Here is a 22,698-nt window from a genome sequence, read left to right on the forward strand (position 1 = left end):
TCAACTCTGATCTCAGATATTTAACACTTCCTAGTAGTGTGACCCTAGGCAAGTCACTTAATTCCAATTGCTTCAGCAAAAAGAAAACAAACAAACAAACAAAAATCACTTTAATAAGGTGTTTGCTTATTTAATTGCAACCCAATAGATCTACAGAGTTGTGTCATCTTTAGCCTCATTATGACTTATATAATATAAGTCAGAAGACAAAATGAAATTGCAGCTAAATGGAAGGAAATTTTTAAGTTCTGCTTAAAGAGGCAAACAAGTAAATTTGTGAAACCAAGGGGCGGAGCCAAAATGGCAGAGAGGACACATTGTTTATCTAAGCTCTCTTTTACCCTCAGAGTACTTTTTTGCGAAACAGCCTGGGAATTAGTGCTTGACTGTCAAAGCCCATGAATATTGGGAAAACAAGACATTGCCAGCAGAAGATAATCTCAAAATTCACCAGAAAAGGTCTGTTTTTGCTCGCAGGCAGGGATGGGAAGGCCAGGTGCAGAATCAAACAAATAGGTGGTAAGAGCACAGAAAACAGCTCACACTGAACAGACCAGGTGGGGATGGGAGTGGTTTTAGCCAGTGGAAAATTTACCACAGTGCCCACTACTCTGCTCTGGCAGCAAGTCAGTAGATCAGTAGAGAAGCTATAAACACAGGGAGTAAAGATTATAACCCCAAAATGCTAGAATTTCTCTGGATCTGCGCAGACCCACCCAGCAAAGGGGGGGACTCAGCACAATCTCAGCTTGCAACTACTCATCACAGCACAGATGCTGACCACAATGTAAACACTAATCCTGGTGCAGATGATAATCCCAGCACACCATTGCTGTCGCAGTACTTCTTCACTACTATTTCCTGTTGTCTGTTGAAGAAGTTTGGTAATACCACACTGCCCCAAAAGTAGACTGCATTTTTTTTTTTTCAAAATAAGTAAAAAGACAAAATGGGCTCTAACTATAGAGAGCTTCTATATTGAAAGAGAGCACACTTCAAACCCTGAGGAGACTAAAAGCAGTTTGTCTTCAGATGATGCCCCAAATGGTGAGATAGCCTGATCCCCATCACACAAGGCTCTCATAGAAGAAATTAAAAAGGCTCTAATAAAGAGCTAAAAGAAAAATGGGGAAAGGAAAGGGAAGCTTAGCAAGAGGTTCTGGAGATGTCATGCTACTCATTAAAAGAAAGAATGGATAAAGAAATCAACTCCATGAAAAACAGAATTAGTGAACTGGAGAAAGAAAATGGCTCCCTAAAAAGTAAAATTGATGAAGTGGAAAAAAAAATTCTATAAAACAAAACAACTCCTTCAAAAACTCAATTGGACAATTGCAAAAAGAAAAAAAGTAAATGAAGAAAATAACTCATTAAAAATCAGAATTGAACAAATGGAAATGCATGACTTGAGGAGCCACCAAGAATCAGTCAAGCAAAACAACAAAAAAAATGAAAAAAAATTATTAAATACCTACTTGGGGAAACAACAGACCAGGACAATAAATCTAGGAAAGATAATCTAAGGATTATTAGACTGCCTGAAAATCATGATAAAAAAAGAGCCTAGATACTATTTTTCAGGAAATCATCAAAGAGAAATGCCCAGATGTTATAGAAATAGAAAGTAAAATAGACATTGAAAGAATTCATCAATCATCTACTGAAAGATCTTAAAATCAAAACTCCAAGAAATATTGTGGCTAAATTCCAGAACTATCAGACCAAGGGAAAAAAAAAACAGTGCAAGCAGATACAAAAAAAAAATCAAATAGAGAGGAGCCACAACAAGGATTACTCAGGATCTAGCAGCATCCACATTAAAGGATTGAAAGGCCTGGAATCTGATATTTCAAATGGCTAAGGAACTTGGTATGCAGAAAGGAATAATTTACCCATCAAAACTGAGCATTTTCTTGCAGGGAAGAAGATGGGCTTTCAATGAAATAAGTGAATTCCATCTATTTCCGATTTAAAAAAAAAGAATTAAACAAAAAGTTTGATCTCCAAATATAGGACTCAAGAAAAATATAAAAAGATAAAAAGAAATCTTGGGAATTATATTTATGTTAGGAGTATACATTAATAATAGATGTATAATTTGGTTTTGCTGTTATAATATAAAAAAGAATCTAGAGGTAGAAAGGAAATTGCACCAGAAAAAGGGAAAAGTAGAGATACTACATCTCATGAAAAGGCAAAGGAAACCTATTATATCTGAGGGAAAGAAGAAAGGGGGATGAAATACTATGAATCTTACTCTCATTAGAATTGGCTTAAAGAGAAAATATTAGACATATTTGATGTACAGAGAAACTTCCCCTACCTCATTGAAAAGTGGAAGGGGAAAAGTGAAAAGGGAAGGAATAAGCTAAATAAAAGGGAATACAGAAATTGTAAGTGAAAGGTTTAAGAAAAGGAAAGGGACTCTAAAGGAGGGGATCCTAAAGAAGGAGGACTGCATGAGGCAAGTGGTGCTCACAAGTTTAATACTGGAGAGAGGGGTAATGAGGAAAGGAACGAGAAAAGCATACTCTGAGGTTAACAAGATGGCAGAAAACACAGAATTAGTAATTTTTACCATAAATGTGAATGGGGTAAACTCCCCCATAAAGCAAAGGCAGATAGAAGAATGGATTAAAATTCAGAATCCTACAATATGTTGTTTACAGAAAACACATTTGAAGCAGTGATACATACAGAGTAAAGGTAAAAGGCTGGAGCAGAATCTACCATGCTTCAGGTAAAATCAAAAAAGCAGGGTAAACATCCTGATCTCAGATTAAGTAAAAACAAAAATTGATCAATTCTTGATTAGATCAATTTTTGATCTAATTAAGAGATAAGGAAGGGCACTATATCTTGTTAAAGGGTAGCATAGATAATAAAGAAATATCAATATTAATAAAGAAAAATCAATATATGCAACAAGAAGTGTAGTATCTACATTCCTAAAGAAGTTAAGAGAGCTGCAAAAAGAAATAGACAGCAACACTATAATGGTGGGAGATCTCAACCTTGTACTCTCAGAACTAGATAAATCAAACCCCAAAATAAATAAGAAAGAAGTTAAAGAGGTAAATAGAACACTAGAAAAATTAGGCATGATAGATTTTTGGAGAAAACTAAATGGAGACAGAAAGAAGTACACTTTCTTCTCAGCAGTTCATAGAACCTATACAAAAATTGACAATATATTAGGACAATAAAGATGTCTAATTCAAATGCAGAAAGGCAGAAATAGTAACTGCATCCTTTTCACATCATGATGCAATAAAAATTACATTCAATAAAAAGCCAGGGGAAAATAGACCAAAAAGTAATTGGAGATTATTTAATATCATTCTAAAGAATGATTGATGAAACAACAAATCATAGACACAATTAATAATTTCATCCAAGAGAATGACAACAATGAGATGTTATACCAAAATACATGGGATGCAGCCAAAGTGGTAATTAGGGGAAATTTTATATCTCTAGAGGCTACTTGCATAAAATAGAGAAAGAGAAAATCAATGAATTAGGCTTCCTAGAAAGCTAGAAAAAGAGCAAATTAAAAACCCCCAATCAAACACTAAACTTGAAATTCTAAAAATAAAAAAAAGAGATTAATAAAATTGAAATAAGAAAAACCTATTGAATTAATAAACAAAACTAAGAAATGGTTCTATAAAAAATAGATAAACTCTTGGTAAATTTGATTAGAAAAAGGAAAGAGGAAAATCAAGTTATTAGTCTTAAAAGTGAAAAGGGAGAACTTGCCACTAATGAAGAGGAAATTAGAGAAATATTTAGGAATTACTTTGCCCAACTTTATGCCAATAAGTTTGATAACTTAAATGAAATGGATGGATACCTTCAAAAATATAGGTTGCCCAGATTAACAGAGGAAGATATAAATTGCTTAAACTTCCATTTTAGAAAAAGAAATTTTAAAAAAAGCTATTAATCAACTCCCTAAGAAAAAATCCCCTGGACCAGATGGATTTACATGTGAATTCTACCAAACATTTAAAGAACAATTAGCCCCAATGCTATATAAACTATTTGAAAAAAAAAATAGAGAATGAAGGACTCCTACCAAATTCCTTTTATGACACAGACATGTTACTGATACCTAAACCAGTTAGGTTGAAAACAGAGAAAGAAAATTATAGACCAATCTTCCTAATGAATATTAATGTTAACATCTTAAATAAGATATTAGCAAAAAGACTACAAAAAAGCATCCCCAGAATAATACATGATCAAGTAGGATTTATACCAGGAATGCAGGGCTGGTTCAATATTGGGAAAACTATTAACATAATTGACTATATCAATAGCCAAATTATCAAAAAAAAAATGTATGATCATCTCAATAGTTACAGAAAAGGCATTTGATAAAATCAAACACCCATTCCTATTAAAAACACTGGAGAGTATAGGAATAAATAGAGTTTTCCTTAAAATAATCAGTAGCAACTATTTAAAACTATCAGTAAGCATCATATATAATGGTGATAAACTGGAATCATTCCCAATAAAATCAGTAGTGAATCAAGATTGCCCACTATTACCATTGCTATTCAATATTGTATTAAAAATGCTAATTTCAGCAATAAAAGTTGAAAAGGAGATTAAAGGAATTAGAGTAGGTAATGAGGAAACCAAATTATCACTCTTTGCTTATGATATGATGGTATATGTAGTGAACCCAAGAGATTCTACTAAAAAGCTATTAGAAATAATCCACACCTTTAACAAAGTTGTAGGATACAAAATAAATCTACATAAGTAATCAGCATTCTTATATATCAATAACAAAATCCAACACTTAGAGTTACAAAGAGAAATTCCATTTAAAGTAACTACCAATAGTATAAAATATTTAGGAATCTGCCAAGGGAAAATCAGGAACTATATGAACAAAACTACAAAACATTTTCCACATAAATAAAGTCAGATCTAACCAATTGAAAACATATCAAATGCTTTTGGATAAGGCAAGCAAATATAATAAAGATGACAATACTACCTAAACTAATCTATTTATTTAGTGCTATACCAATCAGACTCCCAAAAAACTATTTTGATGACTTAGAAAAAATAACAACAAAGTTCATATGGAAAAACAAAAGGTCGAGAATTTCAAGGGAATTAATGAAAAAAAAAAATCAAATGAAGATGACTAGCTGTATCAGATCTAAAATTATATTATAAAGCAGTGTTTACCAAAACTATTTTATATTGGCTAAGAAACAGACTAGTTGTTCAGTGGAATGGGTTAGGTTCAAAGGACAAAATAGTCAATAACTTTATAATCAAAAACCCCAGCTTTTGAGATAAGAACTCACTGTTTGACAAAAATTGCTGGGAAAATTGGAAACTATTGGGCAGAAATTAGGCATTGACCCACACTTAATACCATACACCAAGATAAGGTCAAAATGGGTTCATGATCTAGGCATAAAGAATGAGATTATAACTAGGTTGGAAGAGCATAGGATAGTTTACTTCTTAGACCTGTGGAAGAGGAAGGAATTTATGACCAAAGAAGAACTAGAGATCAAAATTGATCACAAAAATAGAAAAATTTGATTATATCAAATTGAAAAGTTTTTGTACAATAAAACCAATGCAGACAAGATTAGAAGGGAAGCAATAAACTAGGAAAACAGTTTATAGTCAAAAGTTCGATGAAGGCCTCATTTACAAAATATATAGAGAATTGACTCTAATTATAAGAAATCAAGCCATTCTCCATTGATAAATGGTCAAAGGATATGAACAGACATTTCCTACATGAAGAAATTGAAACTATTTCTAGCCATATGAAAAGATGCTCCAAGTCATTATTAATCAGAGAAAGGAAAATTAAGACAACTCTGAGATACCACTACACACCTGTCAGATTGGCTAGAATGACAGGGAAAGATAATGCGGAATGTTGGAGGGGATGTGGGTAAATTGGGACACTGATACAATGTTGGTGGAATTGTGAATACATCCAGCCATTCTGGAGAGCAATTTGGAACAATGCTCAAAAAACTATCAAACTGTGCATACTCTTTGATGCAGCAGTGTTACTACTGGACTTATATCCCAAAAAGATTTTAAAGAAAGGAAAGGGACCTGTATGTGCAAGAATGTTTTTGGCAGCACTCTTTGTAGTGGTCAAAAACTGGAAACTGAGTGGATGCCCATCAATTGGATAATGGCTGAATAAATTGTGGTATATGAATATTATGGAATATTATTGTTCTGTAAGAAATGACCAGCAGGATTATTTCAGAAAGGCCTGGAGAGCCTTACATGAACTGATGCTGAGTAAAATGAGCACAACCAGGAGAACATTATATACTTCAACAACAATACTATATGATGATCAATTCTGATGGATATGGCCCTCTTCAACAATAAGGTGAACCAAATCATTCCAATAGAGCAGTAATGAACTGAAGCAGCTACACCCAGTGAAAGAACTCTGGGAGATGACTATGAACCACTACATAGAATCCCCAATCCCTCTATTTTCCCCCCTTCATTTTGGATTTCCTTCACAGGCTAATGGTATACTGTTTCAAAGTTTTATTCTTTTTGTACAGCAAAATGACTATATGGACATGTATACATACATATATGTACTTAAGTACATATAAGTACTTAACTTATACTTGTTCCATACATTTTAAACGGGACTCAGTTTCCCTGATTTGGTCATCCTGCGTTAACTGTAGAAGCCTCAGAATTATGCTTTCGCATGCTCACAAGGCTGCCCACAAAGACTGGGGTTTTTAAACTGCTCTGGAGTTTTTTCTTAGCCTCAGGGCACTACATAAAACTATTTCTTAGCTGCTTGTGGAGAGATAACCTAGGTAAACCAGGGTAGGTCTGTCTGTCTCACACTTTCCTACCTAACCCTACAGGTGGGAACTCTTTTACTCCTAATTTTCTTAGTCCTAAAACCGTTTGTTCTTAGCACACTCGGTTCTGGTTCTATGTCCCTGCCAATAAAAGTTTTTTTCTAGGCTCCAATCCTGGCCAGGTTGCAGCTTCAAGAAAGACCTTTGGAATGATGGCTGGGGAATAAAATTTCAGGTCAAGGGAAATTAAATTCTTTAAAAGATGGCTTTTTATTTCTTTTCTCCCCTCATTCCTTGACTGCAGCAAGAAATGAGTTAATGGGAGAAACTGAAGCCATTTAAGAATTCGGTGAATACCTTTAGGAAAGAAGTCTGTCTTTCCCTTGTGCTTTTCTATGTTCTCTAGACTTGTTCCTTGTTTTCCCTCCCCCATTCTTTGAGATGCTGAGGGACTAAGATGCGATAGTTTACCTTCCTACTTAGATGGTGTGTTTTCTAGAGGTATTGGGCAATTTGTAACTGAATTATGCCTTAACATTCGTCATCTCTGTTGGGCAATTATAAGTTATATGAAGTTTGATTCAGTGACTTGTGAACTTCAAGATCTGTGTAATGTTAAATTTAGAACTGTCTACTTAGATAAGAAAGATAGCTGTGTTGAGGTCTAGCTTTGGGGTACCTAAATGAAATTAGGGTTAAGGTCTAGTGGAAGGTTTGGGGTACAGATTTGGCGCAAGGGGGTCTAGTAGCGGTGCGAGTTCTCAATAAAAGCATTTATTGGCCTAGAGAGCTAAATTGATAAAAGAGGTTTATTATTAGATAAGCAAAGTTAAAGTATAGATGAAGGTAGAGATAAGGAGGGCACTGGACAGAGGGTCCAGTGGACAGAGGGTCCTCACATGGTAGCCATGTTTGGAATCTCTGCAAAGAGGGGTTCCCAGCGTGGACTTTTTATAATAGGAGACTTAGCTCGAGGGGCTTTCAAGTGTAGCCCCAAAGCTGGCTCAGATCAGGGTGGGGCTGGGAACAGGTCAGATCTTCTATTGGAATTCAAAGGGACCAGGATTTGTGAGTTAAAGGGCAATTTACATTATTAACTAGGAGAGGGTGGGAATCTAGAAAGGAATCTTTCCCGCATCAGCTGTATAAGCTGTAAATCCTTTACTGTGATTCTTGAGAACTAGATTCATCTAAAGTCCTTGATTAATGATAACTGATGTAGAAGATAAAATCCTTTGGGACTGCAGCTAATATTTGCTGGGAGTTTTGAGTTCAGGTGTGACTGCATAGACCAGAAGTAAAACTTAAGTAGCTATTTTAATTTGTGGCCACACTATGGTTGCTGCTAAGCTTTTTACTTCCTGGGGCTAGAGTTTCTTTATCTAAAGATTTACTTCGCCCAAGTACTTGGGGCCACTCCCACCTTGTCTTTTGAGAAAGCTGGGAATCTCATCGCCCTGAATAGGCTTGGGCCTATAGCCTTTTAAACTGTATGTTGATGGAAGGCAGGGCTAGGCCCCTGACTTGCTGCTTAAGGAGCCCAGGGTTATAGAATATGCATACTGTCTAGAGTTAAGAGAGGAACTATTGTGAAAGGAGAACACACCCACTCCTACCACATCTCTCCTTTGCTACCTTGCCCTCAATGTTGGTGGCCCTCTTAGGAGGTTTCCACTGAGGCAAACCCACCATATCATGCTTTTATAATGGGGGGCAGCTCAAATGCCTGGGCTAATTTGAGCTCGCTGGGAGACTCCTGCAGTCTTGGGAGGATTTGTTGCTCATAGGACACTGTGAGGACGAAATCCTGTTTTGTTTTTTTGGTTTTTTTTTTTTTTTGGCAAACGGTCCTCTGGGAGGGCCCTTTGTGACACCTTCTAGAGACGTCTAGGAAGGTTATGTTATAGAATGCGAAAGTTTTCGGGTTTTGCCATGAATTAGCTTTCTTAACTCTGGACAAGGTAAAAGACTTTTTTTCTTTCCTTATCTTGCAGTGGATACCCAAAGCCCTCCGGTTGGGCTTGGGTCGTCCTTGGGAGCTCTAAGCTCTGGCGTAATTCTTTAGGAATTGGTGGGGATTGACAAAAGGCCTTCTTTTGTCAGCTCTATCTCTAAGAGATACGAGGGAGGCTGCAAGGATTTGGAAGAATAAAAGTTTTTACCTGTCCACACCCCATTCCTATGGAGATTTTAAGCTGTCTCTTAATGCAGAGACAAACACTGGGCTTGAGAAAAATGCCTCATTCTCAACACCTGAACTCTGAATAGATTAGCTGGATTCCCAATCTCTCTGGACAAGTCCATCCTTTAAAGTTTTTTTTTTTTTTTTCTTTCTAATCCTGGGACTGATTAACACTTATGCCCTCAGGCAAAAGGGGCGAGCCAAAACACACCCAGCACTCTTGTCTCTTTAAAAGCTGACTCAACCTAGTGAAACCTAGGACCCACCCACCACCTCAACTTTTTTCAGGATCCAAACCTCAATGTTTCTTCCACTCTGCTGCTAACAGCTGTTGGTTTCCCTTTAACTCTAACCTGAGACACTGAGCTCTTTTCTCAGGGCAACTTCTGCCTCCTGAAAAAACATTTGGAGCGGAAGCGCTGTTTAATACAAATCTCTCCCAGACTTAGGCCCTAAGGTGCCCTGGAAACTGTCTGAGGAGACCCCAGTCTCTGTCCTGAGTTTGAGCAGAAGGAACAATGGAGAAACTGCGTCACACCACAGGGGCTGAATTGGCCCTCAGCGTCCTGCTCCCTGGTAGGGAATTGGAGTCTGGCCCTGTTTACCTTTTTATCCCAGGACAGTCCCAATACCTCAGGGGCCAGTAAGCTGGATTGGCAGCACTGAGATACTTTGCACTCCCTCTGATCCCTTCCACCCTTCTCCCATAAGAGTGGGGAAAGTGGGGGGAAGGCTCAGGATCTTTGCTTACTGAGGAACCAACTCTTTTTAAAGAAAGGCAGAACAGTTAAAAGATTTCTAAGAGCTTAAATGGCATTCTTATCTTGATTAGATATATAGTCCTCCAGTTTTCCCCTGACTTCTTCTGTCTACACCCTGGACCAACACCAGGAGAAATTAGCTTTCCTGGAAATTAAGAGTGAAAGGGCCTAAACTCTAGGCTACTTAACACTTTTTACTATAGACAAATAATCTTTTGTTTCCAGCATTTTCTCCTACTTCTCCTTTTTAGATGGGCCATCAGCATTTTTACAGGCAGCCCACAGAAGGGACCTGATGCATCTCCTGCTGTCGTCATCTCCACCCTGGATGACACCCCGGTTTTAACCTGCTCCCGAGATGTGGGCTTCAACCTTTGGACTCTCAACCACCCTTCAGCCTGGAGAACATGAGACAACTGACTGGGGACAACTGACCAGGACACACACCCCTTAGATGCCCTGCTGCCATCCCCAAACCCCACACCTCATGCCTCACCTCCTGGCATGAACCCCAAATCTCTACGACCCTTGCCAGCTCGAAGCAGTTAAGAGGAGATCAGCGTCCCTTTTTCCCACATGCCTTTGGAGGTGACTGCTTGAGGAGGGGGATGAAGAGGGGACCCCTGAACTTGGAAAATCCTGGGAGAAAATCTTCAATTCTGTCTCAATAAGAGACTTTGCCCCATGTCTTTTTCCTTAAATGAATTTAAGTTCCAACTGCTTGAGGGGGGAATGATGCGGGAAAGATTCCTTTCTAGATTCCCACTCTCTCCTAGTTAATAATGTAAATTGCCCTTTAACTCACAAATCCTGGTCCCTTTGAATTCCAATAGAAGATCTGATCTGTTCCCAGCCCCACCCGGATCTGAGCCAGCTTTGGGGCTACACCCGAAAGCCCCTCGAGCTAAGTCTCCTATTATAAAAAGGCCACCCTGGGAACCCCTCTTTGCAGAGATTCCAAACATGGCTACCATGTGAGGACCCTCTGTCCACTGGACCCTCTGTCCAGTGCCCTCCTTATCTCTACCTTCACCTATACTTTAACTTTGCTTATCTAATAATAAACCTCTTTTGTCAATCTAGCAAAAAAAAAAAAGAAAATAGTTTTCAGTTCACCTTTGCCTCTTCTCTAGTTGAATATACTGTGGATGTGGTCTAATTCAAAGAAAAATACACAACCTCTTGTTCTAAGTATTATTATTTTATTAACAAATTATAAGTGTGCAATACACTATAGATATGCATGTAATTTAATATGCATTGCCTGGCATTGAGCTTACAGTCAACCCATGTTTAAGTTTTTTTTTTTTTTTGAATAGTATTATTTCTTTTCTTATGTAGTTCATGCTTTTCAAAATAATTTAAGATTTTGTATTTAAACTTAATGAATTTCATTTTGTTAATTTGGTTTCATTTTTATCCTCTGTCAAGACATTATTGAATTCTAATTTTGTCATCAAATTCATTGATTATCATTTCTTAATTCATATCATATGTACAGCTGACAAGAATGGTCCTTATCAACTAATTCTATTAACATTATATCTATATCTGACCTAACTCTGTTTCAATTGATAAATGATGGACAGAAGCAGCTACACTCAAAGAAAGAACACTGGGAAATCAATGTGAACTATTTGCATTTTTGTTTTTCTTTCCAGGTTATTTTTACCTTCTGAATTCAATTCTCCCTATGCAACAAGAGAACTGTTCAGTTCTGCAAACATATATTGTATCTAGGATATACTGCAACATATCTAACATATATAGGACTGCTTGCCATCTAGGGGAGGGGGTAAAAGGAGGGAGGGGAAAAATCGGAACAGAAGCGAGTGCAAGGGATAATGTTGTAAAAAATTACCCTGGCATGGATTCTGTCAATATAAAGTTATTATAAAATTAAAAAAAAACAACATTATATCTATATCTGAAGAAGAAATTACCAAAATCTGGTAAAATGTAATGCCTTATTGTAATGTTCTTTCTGTCATAATGCATTACAGAATATTTTTGAAAAAAAGTTACCTGTATTTGGAGTTCAGAGGACCTGAGTTCATTCATATCTATTATTTTGTGATTATAGTTATATTGCAATACCTCTGGAAATTTATTTCCCCATTTGCAAAAGGGAAAAAAAATGTAAAAAAAAAGTTTGTAAAAAATTGTAAAATTTATACCTATAACGATATCTACTCTGCCTTCTTAATTGCATGACCTGGAAAATGCAAGGTAATAGACCCGTGAATATATCACCAATATGAAGCTTGGCTAGCATTAGAAAAGGCAGAAGAAAACTCAGAAAAATATTCTTTTAATATTAAAAAAAATATTAAGAGTAGGTGACAATGAAATTTAGAAACACAAGTTGCAAATTAAATTCTACACACATTTATAAATAACCTAGGATGTGCCAGGTTCTGAAGATACAAAAAAAAAAAATATGTATGTATGTATATGCACTCAAAATATAAAAAGTAATTTAGGCATGGGGGAGCATTAACAGCTAGAGGAATGAGGATGTGACATATGAACTTGAATTGTGAATTTAAAAATTTATTAGTTTATTGGAGTTTACAGAGAGTTAATAAACTTCACAGATTTATAAACAAGTTGTAATTTAAATTCCACTCTCTTGGGTAGCTTGGTAGTTTTGCAGTTTTTTTGTTTTTTTTTTTTTTTGTTTTTTTTTTTTTTAACATGTGATTTTTATTCTTAGTATAAAAGAGGAATGAATTGGTGACAGAGGTTCCATACTTTTTTTCTGTCATTTAATCATGTATCTATCACCTTTCTTTCATACATTTATCTATTTATCATTCTACCTTACATCAATCATTTTAGCTACCTGTCATCTTTCATTCATCTACCAAGCTAGCTGTTTTCTTTTCTTCTCTCTCTCTCTCTTTCCTTCTCTCTCTTCCTCTCTCTATCCCTCCCTTCTTCCCTTTTCCCCTTCCTCTCTCCCTTCCTCTCTCTCTTCCTCCTTCCCTCCCTCCCTCCTTCCCTCCTTTTCTCCTTTTCTTCCTTCCTCCTTTCCTTCCTTCCTTCCTTCCTCCCTCCCTTCCTTCCTTCTTTCCATCCCTTCTTCCATTCTTTACTTCATTTCTTCCTTTCCTTTCTTTCTTCATTTCTCTTTTTTTCCCTTTCTATTGCTCTTTTGATCTACTTTTGATCTGTCTTTTTATCTTCCACAGACTCTGTATGTGTATGTGTGTATATATATATGTGTGTGTGTGTGTGCGTATACATACTTATGCATGCATACAACCACACCCAGACACAAAGTGGTAGAATGTCATATTAAATAGAGAGTTGTCTTTAGGATAAGGAAGGCCTAGAATTAAATCCTATCTGTTATTTATTCTAGCTATGGTGTACTGGACAGATCATTAAACTTTTCATTATCTCTGGGAACTAAAAGCTGCAGAACAGATGCTGAAATGTATAAATGGAAGTTTCCTTAATTAGAGTTAACTATACAAATGACATTATAGTTCTAAAATTCGACACACAAATGCATGAATATAATAAATTAATATCTTTGTATATGTTCATACATGCACTACACACATCACCATATATTTGTATGGTATGTATATATTTCCATAGATTTATGTATTTTGATATATATGTATATATATATATCTGTATATATATGCATATATAAATGATGCCTTCTTTTGATTTCTTTAATTTTAAAGCTACATATAATTACATTTATGGAACTATAATATCTCAAGTACAAACTTAAACATTAGCACATTTCAGAAGTAGAAACCAAAATACACACATGTACCTAAATACATTTATAACAGGCCAAATATCATGCATAAGAGATAATAGATAAATTTTCATTATTATAAGAGAAAACACTGTATTACGTTGTTTTCTGTCATGAAGACTTAAAAGTACAAAATGTGCATTGAATGTTGAATAAAATATAATGGATACAGCATATTAATTAGGAGAACAATTTGGGGATTTTAGAAAAAAATAGTCTCTTTAGACTTCCATGTAACATAACTTCATTGGAGAAAGTAATCAGAGTGCAGAACTGCATTGCTATGGTAACAGAATATAAATGAAAGAAGATTGCACTTATTACATAGATGCAGTTTTGATCCTTCATTTGTAGGGGGTCAGAGAAAGCAACAATTTGATCATGAAACAAATCCCATCTATCTCAATTAAGCATTCACTGAGAGGAGGGAAAAGGGATCTTATTGACTTCCACATAAGGAGATCACTTTGAAGCTTATATGAACTAAATAGATTATATCTATGTGACAAAAATGTTCTTTTTTTCACTAATTATTTCTTCCCATTAATTGTTTTCTTTTTCATTTGAGTTTCAAAACATTTTGCAGATGTTTTCTGGTACAGTCATCATGCCCTCATTTCAGAATTAAAGGTTAGATGATTCACCTGAGATCCATTTGATGTTTGGAGAGATATAATTCTTTTTCATGTTTGTGCCCAAAATGAACTAAATTATGTCTAAAATAGAGTATTCAATATCCTCAAGGCAGATGTGTTGAGCAAGATGCCATCAAACCAGAAAGAAATGAACCACAAAATAATCACAATTGTGATTATATAAACCAAAAAAAAAAAACAAAACAAACAAAACAAAAAAAACTCCTTCAAATTATACCCATCATTCATGTTTTTTTTTTTTTTTTTTTTTAGCCGATGTTGGATTTTAGGTGAAAGTCACAGCAAAGTACCTGATGTCGCCAGGATTCAGGACTTTGGTTGTCCTGAAACTCCTATTGTACCTATGAAGACCTGGTATAAACTCTGAGACACATGGAAAATTGAACTCTACTAATGTCACTCATTGGCTTAGCACTCTGGTCTGGATAATGAAACTATAATACCTAAGAATCAAAGAAATGATTAGGGGACACAAGGGCACTAATTCCATTCAAATCCCTTGTGCTGGTCAACTTAACATAGAAACATCAAAATAAGCAATATTATTTTTCTATCTTTGTGCCACAAGAAGGAAATTTACATTGGAACAATTCAGAAATATCAATTTATCTTTTCTATCATTTGATTAACATACTTTAGCAATGATGATAACAAGTGTTAAGGAGTTAGGATGAAATGGACTGAGGCAATGAATGATTTTATTATGTGCTTATACTATGTGATAAAATTTGAAATATATTTCATTAATTATAGGCAAACTCCACATGCTACTTTATTAGGCAATGGAATCCTCAACTAAAAACCAAGATATTGGAGTATAATTATTAAAATAACAAAAAAGGAACTTTATCCTTAAACCAAGAATAGATGAAATAAGAAAATAAAGAAACATCAAAGCATCTGAGAAAACTGAATTTTTGATTTGAAATAGCCTTCAGAAGTTGTATCTGATTTAAAAAAAAAGACAAAAACAGGAACAATGTCTCAAATGATTTTAAAAGGAGATGAGCATTTAATATTTTTCCAGTTGGTTAGATCAGACTTAATTTGTGTGGAAAGTGTTTTGTTGTTTTGCTCATGAAGTTTCTGATTTTCCCTTGGCAGATAGATTCCTAAATATTTTATATAATCAGTAGTTACTTTAAATGGAATTTCTCTTTGTAAATCTAACTGTTGGGTTTTGTTAGTGATATACAAGAATGCCGATGACTTATGTGGGTTTATTTTGTATCCTGCAACTTTGCTAAAGATGTGGATTGTTTCTAATAACTTTTTAGTAGAATCCCTGGGGTTCTCTAAGTATACCATCATTTCATCAGCAAAGAGTGATAATTTAGTTTCCTCATTGCCTATTCTTATTCCTTTAATCTCTTTCTCAACTCTTATTGCCAAAGCTAGCAAGAAATATAAACTGCTTAAGAGTTTGTACACATCATCATCACAGGGATATATGGGATATTCAAGAAGGGATAGAATTCTGGTATGAGAACTTGTCAAGGCTTTTGGAGTGTAGTTCATTCATTTTGCAGTCTATCTGGCACTCAACATTCACCCATGGCTACAAGAAGTGACTTTTACAGCCATTTTCTCAGGTAGCCTTAACCAAGTTGAGGGTAAGTTATGAGCCCTATCAGTGAGTTTAGAGAAGAAAAAAATGTGAAGATTTTCCTCACTTGAATATGTGGATGAGAAAAATTTGTTCCACTGACTATGAAAATAGCCATGCTGAAGCAGGGAGCATGGATTGCTTAGACGTTAGTCAGATTTCAAAGATGCCACCCTGGGCCATTGCAAATTGTCTTGACTTTTGTCTTGCCACTGGACTTCAATGACACTGGAAAAGAGAGACAGAGAGTTTTGCACTATCTACAGAACTTAAATCTAGTTCACATATGCAATCCATTACATGTGATGTCATTATTATATGTATTACATATAATACAAATGCATTACATTTGATAACATCATCAAAAATGAAGGCCAAAACAACCACAAAAATCATATCATAGTATATAAGAGGAATATATATATATATGTGTGTGTGTGTGTGTGTGTGTGTGTGTGTGTGTGTCAATATTTTGTTATATCTGCAATATACCAGACAAAAATGTCTAAATAATATTTAAACACATATTTAATTAAATATATAAATCTATGTCTATCTATCTATATCCACATATCTTAACCTCTCAACATCATAATTGTCAATTTTGCAGGGTATACTGATGAATGAAACATTAGACTTGCTCTCAGGAATAGATAAGTTGAAATTGAACTTAATCACTTGATAGTTGCCAGACTGTAGGCAACTTTTGTGACTTCTCTGAGACTTGGAGACTCATTTTCAAAATGAAAATTATACTTATCATACAGATATTTACTGTATAGCATATATTATACTTAAAGTAATTAGTTTGTGGTGTAATAGAGATAGGGAAGAAAAAATATATAAAAATTTCTTTGCAAACTTTAAGCAATTGAATAGTATGTTAATTATTGTTATTTATTACATAAAATAATATATATTCCTAATAAAATGATAGCTTTTGCCAAAGTGAGTCTTAATAAAGTGATATCCTTAACACTATCTTATTTATTTCTTATTAAACTTTTGAGTTTTGAGATGGGAACAATAGATGTTGTAAAAAAGGATACTTAGTAAAATTTAGTTTATTTAGTGAATGATTTGCTCAAACGTTAAACAAGTTACAGAATATTGAGAGTTTTTCATTTGTTTCAAGACTTAAATTTTGAAAAAATTCTGCCACTTGGCATTCTAATCTCTTGCATGATTTATTACAAATAAATTAGACATCAAAATTGGAGTTTAATTTCACCTCTATCTGGTATAACAAAATAGCTTCTGATATAGATAGATAAAAAACATAACTATATACACATGTATATACCTGTGTGTTCTGTATGCATAAACTTTACACCACATAGATAGCATAGCCACTCTTTGATGAAACTTACTATTTCCAATTAATGAAATCTTGATGGACAGTGACCCTATATTTCAATCAAATTTAATTTTCAAACTATGACTTCTAAGGCAATTAATGATTTGAAAACAGCTAATTCCCTCTATTCTCTTGAGAATGTGAAGCAATTCTTAATTACATAAACATCTTTAACAGCTATCTTTAACAGCTATGATTTGTAGGATGAATTAGTTCACTTTTAATGTGATAAATATTCATACAAAAGCAGATACAGAACTGGCCTCAAGTTAGGAAAACCCAATTTCATACACTGCATCTGTGACTTATTGGCTGCTGGAGACTGAATGTTTTTATGCTCTAGGTTGTTCTTTAAGGTAATGTTTGATAAAGAAAATGTCAAATTGTGTGCTAATAGTTTCATCAACTAAGAATATGCTATAGCAACAAAATTACAGGTCTAGACTTATCTTTATGAAAGAATGTATATGTGAATTAAAAAATAATTCATTATCATATATAATATATATGTAAGAATTAAATTGAATACATAAGAACATATAGTTCTCATATGATAATACTGAGTTATTGGCTTTGCTAAATAGTAAACCAATAAGAAATGGTATACTATATTATTTTAAAATTAAATACTACTTAATTAGAATATTTAAAATGTATATATGATATATTGTGCCAATGTATAAAATGTTGCCTTAGAGCCCTAAAATCTTGAAATTCACACATTCTTGCTATATGATTCTAAGCAAGGCCCTTAACCTCTCCGTGTTACTCTCAAGATTATAAATAGTAGAAACAGTGTCCACCTTCATTCACTGAGCTTGGTTCCTCACTGGTGATTTTTTATTCCAATGGGATCATAGATCTAGAATAGCAACCCCATCCCTATTCAAACTTAAACTCCTAAATATATCACAACAAAATAGATCCTAATATCACCCCTATTCTGGAAAAAAAAAAACATATTAAATGTGTAGTATTTTGTGGGGTTGGATTTTGTTTCATCAATCATTTTAATGAGCATTTCTTAAGAGTTAAAATAATGCATTTATAATATAAACATCTTCATACTGAATTTTCCATGTATTTTTAAAGTAGTTGGTTTGAAAGGGAAATAATCTAACTCATGTTTATAGCAGAGAAAATAATCTTACATATTGTTGTTATAACAAATATAATAAACAGTTTTCCCATTTTTATTAAATGTGAGAAAACATGATAAGAAATCACTCTGAAGCTATAGAAATAAGACAGTTTTAGGAATATGGTAATGGTGGTAAGATTCACAAGATTTGGAGCTTTAAGGAACCCCTTTCTTAGTCTACACATGAGAAAAGTATGGCCACCAAAAGGTGATAGAACTTGCTGAAAGCCAGCCACTTTAAAATTAAAGCATTTAGATTAGGCACTGATGAAATAAAACTATTACCTTCTGTAGATGATATGATGGTATACTTAGAGAAATTTAGAGGATCAACTAAAAAGAAAAAAACTAGTTGAAATAACAAGTTTAATCATGTTGCCACAATTGTGCTTAACATGATTTTGTAATTTTAACCTACATTTTAAAAAATACATTTTTTACCCCAAGTTGTAAATTCATAGTTAAAACTACTATTTCTTCCCTTTATTCCTAGTATTGTGTCATATACCTCAGAGTCAGAAAGGCCTAGATATTAGTTCTGCATTTGGTAAATAATGCTTATATACCTCTCAGTAAGTCTTTAAGACTATAAATTGTAGCAATAAGAACTATAAATCTGCCTTGAGCTCCTTATACTCATACCAGTGAAATCTCAAGTCTGGACCATTTTTTTCCCCAGTGTATTTCTAAATGAATTAAAGTGGCATCGAGGAATGCATATTTAGATAAACTTCTTATTATGCCCCCCAAAACTAAGTCATAAAAATTGTTGCAATCTAAAGACCCGAGGGTAAAAAGGTGAATTAGGTTTCTTTTTTCTTCTTTGTTGATTCCATGATAACCAACTCAGATGTGCATGCATAGTTAAAGTTGTTTTCTTGAATTCAATTCTGTGATCTCATCCTCAGCCCCACCCCTAAAATTCAATCCCTAATAAATGCAAATCTGTTCATTTTGTAAAAAAAAAAAAAAAGAAAAAAGAAAAAAAGAAAAGAAAAGAAAAGAAGAGGAAAAAAGAGAAGAAAAAAAGAAAAAAAAAGTTTATCAAATTTTACAGAATGTAAAATAAATCCACATAAATCATCAGAATTTTGATATATTACCAACAAAGTCCAGCAATAAGAGAAAAGAAAATTCTGTTTAAAATAACTATAGATAATATGAAATACATTAGAATCTAGACAAACTCAGCGACTATATGATCACAATTAAAAAACAAATTTCACACAAATAAAATCAAAATTTTTGATTTTGAACAATTAGAAAAATATCAATTGCTACTTGATAAGGTAAAGTATAATGAACATTATAATTCTTTTGAAATTAATTTATTTCTTTAAACTCTTCAGTTACTTGCCAATCAAACTACCAAAATTATTTTATGAAGCTAGAAAAATAAATCATGAGAAAAAATTATCTGGAAGAACTAAAGTTCAAGAATATCAGGGGAATTGAATGGGGAAAGTAGTTGAAAGAAATGTGATCTTGTCATGCCATATCTCAAACTATACTACAAAGTGGTAATCATAAAAACTATTTGGTACTAGCTACAAAATTAAATACTAGAGCAGTAAAATAGGCTAAACATATATAAGACAGTGGAAAATGACAAAAACTGTTGTGAAAACTGAAAAAAAAAATCACCACAGAAACTAAATATAGACCAATATTTTCAATTAGTCAAGATAAAACCAAAATGGATACATGATTTAATCAGAAATGGTGATACCATAAGCAAATTAAGGGAATAAGGAATAGTTTATTTGTCTTAACTATGAAGGGGAAAATTATGACTAAATAAGTGAAAGAGCATTTATGAGATGTAAAATGTATAATTTTGATTATATTCAATTAAAAAGATTTTGCACAAACAAAATCTATGCAATCAAGTTTAAAATGCAAGGAGAAAATTTGGAATCATTTTTTACAGTATGGGTCTTTGATAAAGGCCTCATTATATATATATATATATATATATAAACCTAAGTGAAATTTATCAGAATGCAAGTCATTCTTTAATAGATAAATGCACAAAGAATGTAAAGAGGTAGTTGTCAGATGAAAAAAATCAAAGCTATTTTAATTATATGGAAAAATACTCTAAATAACTAGCGATTGGAGAAGCTAATTAAGACAAATTTGTGGAACTATCTCACATCCATCAGAATATTTAATATGGCAGAAAATGAAAACAATGAATGTTTGAGAAAGTGTGGGTAAATAGGGACACTAATGCATTGGTGAAGTTGTGAATTGATCTAACCATTCTGGGAAGCAATGTAGAATTATGCCCCAAGGCAATAACATGGTGCGGACCATTTTATCTAACAACAAAACTAGTAGGTCTATACCCAATAGAAATCAAAATGAGAGAACAAAAGGACTACTTATGCAAAAATATCAACAGTAGCTCTTTTGTGGGGACAAAGAATTGGAAATTGCTGGATTCTTATTAATTGAGGAATGGCTAAACAAGTTGTGGTGTATGGATGAATGAAACACTATTGTGCTATAATAAATGTTGAACAGGTGTGTTTCAGAAAAAAACCTGGAAACTCTTACATGAAATTATGAAAAGTGAACAAAACCAGGAGACTGTTATATACAGTAACAGCAATGTCATATGATGATCAAATATAAATGACAATCATTCTCAGCAATATGATGATCCAAGATAATTTCCAAGGACTCATGATGAAAAATCCACACCCAGAAGAAAAACTGAAGTCCAAATGAAGGTCAAAGTGTATTTTAACTTCATTTTTTTCATGTTTTCATTCTTTCACAAATGAAAAATATGGAACTATCTAATAAATGAATGTATATACACACCTATACACTCATACCTATAACAAACTACCTGCCATCTTAAGGAGGGAAAAAGGAAAGGAGGGGACAGCTAGTTGGTATAGTGAATAGAGTACAAGCCCTGAAATTAGGAGGACCTGAGTTCAAATGTGGCATCAGATACCTAACACTTCCTAGCTGTGTGACTTTGGGCAAGTCCCTTAATCTCAATTGCCTCAGCAAAAACTAAAAAAAAGAAAAAAAAGAAGGAAGGAGAGAGAAAATTAGGAACTCAAAACTTATAAAAGATATAAATATAAAATTTTGTCTTTACATTTAACTGGAAAAATTAAAATACTATTGAAAATAATGATATTTGAAATGTGAACATGACAATATTGTTATCAGTAAAGTCTTCAAAACATTTAAAATATAATAATAATCATTTTAATCAATTTATGGATTGACTTCATTAATTTTTTTTCAACTGGATTCATTTTTTTTCACTTCATTATACATCAGATCATATTTAGTAGCCTATTTTTTAAACACCATGGCAAACCTCATTCATTTTTTCAAATCTCAATTATTTTTCTTGGTGATTAATTTTTGGGGAAAGTTGATCAGTCTAATTTTATTTTAGTTACATATATTTGGTACATATATATACACAAATTTGTATCTGCTTTGTTTGAATACTAAAATAGCATATGTTCTGCAATATTCAAACTTTCTTAAATGCATTGAAATTAGTAACTATAATTTTCTAAGCTCTTTAAATATATAAAAAAATGCTAAAGTAGTGGAAATTTCCCCCTCTTACACAAAGATAATTCTTTAAACTAACATTTTAAAATTAATTAAATTTTTATATATAAATGTAGAGAGATATAGATATCTTCCTTAACTTATTCATAACTTTCAGTATATATGTTCTTTTATATTTCCATCCTTAATTAACATACCTTCCATATAACTTTTTATATTTAGTGTTAGATTTCAAAGTTTTAGCTAAGCACTTCTCAGATGCAAATTTATTAAACTCCCTAAGGGATCTCTATTTGCATCAATGAAAAGCCCACTTCTTTCCCACTTCTTTTTACCAGATATGTACAAGTTCAACTTCCTAGTTAATAATACTCTCAGGGAGAAAAAGAAATAAAAAGAACATACAAATTGATATGATATACCAGAATTTTTGTCTTAAAATTAAAAAAGCATTCTGCTATTCAGGCCTTCTTCATCAAATTCCCTAAGTGAATTCCCTAAGTGAAACTTACATTTCATCAGGTAAATCCCCATCATTTTACAAATGAAGAAAACTGATAGACAAACAAACAGGAATAAATTTACAGAAAAGTCAGTATTTGAACTCTGTTCTTTTAGTGAAAAGAAAAAAAAAAACTAATTCATTCTTTGTAGATTTATTCATAGCAACATGCTATCTCTCTTGTACATTACAGGGTATTTGGTGAACTTGACAGTGTGGCTAGATTGTTGCTAATAAAAACATTACCATATGCACTTTTTATAAATTGTATTTAGGAAAACATGTTGCAAACCATGCAAACAATTCTGAAAT

The sequence above is a fragment of the Antechinus flavipes genome, chromosome 5 (assembly GCF_016432865.1).
Source record: "Antechinus flavipes isolate AdamAnt ecotype Samford, QLD, Australia chromosome 5, AdamAnt_v2, whole genome shotgun sequence".
NCBI lineage: Eukaryota > Metazoa > Chordata > Mammalia > Dasyuromorphia > Dasyuridae > Antechinus > Antechinus flavipes.